We start from the raw sequence: 4,504 nt of genomic DNA, 5'->3' as shown, positions 1-4,504 counted from the left end.
TCAAGCTGCGCCGGGCGCCACGCCCCCTTGGCTTGGCGGGAGGTCCGAAATGCGGAGGATCTCAAAGGGATACCCTTCCAGAAAAGTAGAGGCAGAGCCAGGCGGATCTCCGTGAGTTCAAGGCCAGTCTAGGCTACCAAGTGAGTTCCAGGACAGGCGCAAAGCTACACAGAGAAACCCTGTCTCGAAAAACCAAAAAAAAAAAAAAAAAAAAAAAAAAAAGTAGATTAAAGGCAAGAATTTTGTTTACATGACTTCACCGGCACAGAAACAGCCCAGAGAATTAAAAATGGGACTACATGGCATTAAAAAGTTTCTACAAAGGAAACTGAGTAGAGGGAACAGAATGGGAGAAAATCTTTTCTAGCTGTACTTTGGGGGAGAGGGCAATATTAATGTCTAGACTGTATAAAGAACTATGAAAATTAAGCACCCAAACTACCAATCAATAAATAGACAAATATGAGCAGACAGTTCCAACAAAGAAACACAGGGCTGGAGAGGTGGCGTCCAAAGGACCCGAACGCCCACATCGGTGTATGTAGTAAACGGGCAAGAATGTAGGTGTGGGCTACCAAACGCGAAAGCAGGTGTCAAGAGAGGAAGAGGATGGTGGTACCAGAGGACACACGTGACATGAAAGAGGAAAGGGAACTTCAGGAGTGGAAAGTACAAGCGGGGAGAGGAGTGAGAAGAGCAGGGAGGCGAATCAACAAAAAAAGCCATTTTTAAAAACCTTCATACTTTATAAGCTAATTAAAAATTTAGAAAGCCGTTGTAACCAAGCCCTTAGGGAGTGCTTCAAGTAGGGAACCTGCACAAAATAGATAATTACGTGCAATCATGAATACCCGTCAAAGAACAGGCATTTACCAAGTACCCAGAATATGCCAGGCATGGTTCTGGTTGTTGCTACCTAAGCGAGTGGTTTATCAGGGGTCTGGTCTCCATACAGCGGACAGCTTTCCATCACACTATCCCCATGCCTAACACTAGGAGCTCAGTACAAGTCAAGCAATCAACTACGTAAAGATTCCTCCCGACCCCCGCCCTCCTCGCTGGAGCTGCCTGGCTGGGACCAGCGAGGACCCTGCATGGAAACGAGCGGCCAATAGGAGGCGCTGTGGAATCTCCGGGCCGCGAGAAGCCAGAGGGATGGAGGGATGGGGTAGTGAGGTATGAGTGTTTTGCCTGAGTGTATGTATGTGCACCACGTGTGAGCCTGGTGACAAAGAAGGGCTGGAGTTACAGACAGCTGTGAGTTGTGAGTTGACCTGTTGGTGCTGGGAATCAAACCTAGGTCCTCTGGAAGTGCTCTTAATCACTGAGCTGTCTCTCCAGCTTCCTCCACCCCCTTCCTCCCTCCTTCCCTCCTTCCTTTCTTTTTTGACACAGGACCTAGAACTCAGGAGTCCCTGGCCTCTGCCTTCTGAGTGCTGAAGTGCTGAAGGCATGCACCACCATACCCAACTAAGCCTTCCATTTCTCAGCTTTTATACAGTAGTCAGCACGCCCCTTCAATGGAGAAGCCTCCCAAATAGCAGATTTGGTGATGGGGTGGGGGTAGGGAAACCCCTGACTCTTTTAAATTAAACACACACACACACACACACACACACACACACACACACACACACACACACACAGAGTCCAGAAACAGTGGCTACTTTCCCTTAAACAGAAGACACACTTTGGTACCCTCCCATGACCCCCTTCTGCACACACTCTGGGGAAATCATTATTTCTACACACATACCCAAGCACTGAGCCCTCCTTTGTGACAGTCGCAGTGCTAAGACAGCGGAAAGACTGTTCCAGTCTGTTCTGTTGTTGTGAAGAGACACCACGACCAAGGCAACTTATAAAGGAAGGAATTAATTTGGGAGCTTGCTCGCAGTTTCGGAGGGTTAGTCCCCTGATATCATATTGGAGAGCACGAGGCAGGCGGACGTGGCACTGGAGCAGTAGCTGAGAGTTTGCATTGGATCCATAAGATGGAGGCAGAGAGAGCAGACTGGGCCTGGTGTGGGCTTTTGCTACCCCAAATCCCACCCCAGTGACACACCTCCTCCAACAAGGCCACACCTCCTAATCCTTCCCAAACAAACCACTAACTGCGAACCAAATCTTCAAATATTGAGGCTATGGGGGCATTTTTATTCAAACCATCACAGTCATCCTTGACTACATACTGGGTTCAAGACCAAACTGAACTAAGACCCCATATATCAAAATCCAACCAACCAACAAAACACCAAAAACCCCAATAACAATAAAAACCGAAAAAAAAATTTATAGTAACCTGGAGTATGGAGACTCACATCTGTAATGTGTCAGACACTGGCACTGAGGAGGCTGATGCAGGACATGAGTCTAAGGCCCATCTGAGCTCCAAAGTAAAGATCATGTCTCCAAACAAAAACGAGAAAAACCCACCTACTTCAGGGGAGCCATCAGAAGCAATGAATATTGAGCCAGAGAAAGTGTTGAAACGGCAGAGCGCGTTTCAACCAGTCACAGCACACAGATGCTGTTTTATCTCTGGCACAGCAGTTCTGCCTGAATTGACTGCTGTTTATTATCTACAGCCAATAATTTCGGCTCTGCAGTTACTGGTCTGCCTCTTGGGTAGCAACCTGGTGGGACTTTTACATCCTGCCAGATCTGTCTCCTGCTGCTGCCATCAAATGTAGTTTTAACTACATCTTTATCATTCTATTTTTCAATAAGACTCAGAAGTCAGAGGCTGGGGTGAAAACCTGCTAGCTCAGAGAGGTTGAGGAGCAACTAGTTGACCTTCCCTCTTTGCCGGTGTCTCCAAAAGAAGCTTCCTTCCACTCCACCAAACCAAAAGAGACAACCACACTCAAAGTCCCTCCCCGCTGCTTCCTGTGTGTCTACCCATCTTCCAGACTCCCTATGATTACTTTCTGTCAACTAGTTGCTGGCTCTGCCTCCTGACCCAAGGTTGATTTTATTTAATTAACGCAAATGCAAACTCAGGGTTCACAGTGTGATCATATACCCTGAAACACACCTCTGTGTTGTTGTGGAATATTATTTTAACTGGGCAAAGATGTGTTACATTTGTTTATGCTGTGGAATATTACTTTTTTTTTTAATTCTTCAGCTGAGACAGCGAGAAAGGTGGTTTATTGTACACGAGTTACACTTGGCCACAAGTGAGAACAGAACTAGTCCGGAATGCCACAGGTCCAGGGCTGCGGGCCAGCGGGACTGTTGTGGTTGTAAAGAAAGCAGTCAAAGTCTCTCAGGTGGTCTCTGCAAGCCGATGATGATGTTCCAGGCCCATTGAGACTTATACTGATAGTAGCACACAGCCCAACAACTTGTACCAGCATCCCGGCCTTCAGCGTCCCTTACGTCTGCTCCTTCAGCCTCCGTGGGTGCACAAGCTGGTTTACTTGGACCTGTGCCTCAGCTTTCTTCTCTTGTGCTTCAGCCTGCACATTCGCTGCTTCCTCCACTCCGTTCTCATGGCACAGGAGTTTCAAGGAAGGTGGCGCTAAGGCCGGAGCACGGGATATTACTTTAACTGTGTGAAAGTGTGTTACATTTGTTTATGCTGCATTGGCTTAATGATATAAGGATGTGTGTTTAATTACACAAAGATGTGTTGCTGTTTCACCTTGCCTGCCTAAGGCACCTGATTGGTCTAATAAAGAGTTGAATGGCCAACAGCTAGGCAGAAGAGGGGAATAGGTGTGGCTGGCAGGCAGAGAGAATAAATAGGAGGAGAAATCTAGGTTTGAGAGAAGAGGAATGAAGGAAGAAGGAGTGACGAGAACAAGGGAGATACCCTGGGCCAGAAGCCAGGCAGCTGCCACTAGCCAGACATAGAGACAGCAAGAAAGTAAGAAAAGATTAAAAAAAAAAAAGGCAAAAATGTAGGTGAAGAGAAACAGATTAAGTTATAAGAGCTAGCAAGAAAAGAGCTAAGCTAAGGCAGAGCATTCAAAACTAATAAGTCTCTGTGTCATGATTTTGGAGCTGGTTGGTGGCCCAAAAGAAAAAGCCTGGTACATTATGTCAGAAATAACATCACATAATCAAGAGATTAAAAACCTATTGTAGGCCGGGCGGTGGTGGCGCACGCCTTTAATCCCAGCACTCGGGAGGCAGAGCCAGGCGGATCTTTGTGAGTTCGAGGCCAGCCTGGGCTACCAAGTGAGTTCCAGGAAAGGCACAAAGCTACACAGAGAAACCCTGTCTTGAAAAACCAAAAAATAAAAATAAAAATAAAAACCTATTGTAACCTATTAACAGAGCAGACGACTAGTCCCACCAGCCCATCAGGTAGTGGTGTGGACCTGGAGAAAAGCTCCCCCAGCTCGCTGGGCCTGCTCTCTGATGTGCCCAGAAATTTATTGTAAACATGTCTCAATTTGTGATGTTCTTTGCTCTGTAAAACTGTGAGACTGCTTCCTCATTGGCACACAGAATTTTGGGTAACCTAAGTCTGTGTTCCTGGGCCATAGCCACT

Source organism: Peromyscus californicus, unplaced genomic scaffold, assembly GCF_007827085.1.
Source record: "Peromyscus californicus insignis strain IS unplaced genomic scaffold, ASM782708v3 Scaffold_16__1_contigs__length_79575227, whole genome shotgun sequence".
Lineage (NCBI taxonomy): Eukaryota > Metazoa > Chordata > Mammalia > Rodentia > Cricetidae > Peromyscus > Peromyscus californicus.
The sequence above is the reverse complement of the archived record's forward strand: the minus strand, read 5'-3'. Positions refer to the sequence as shown.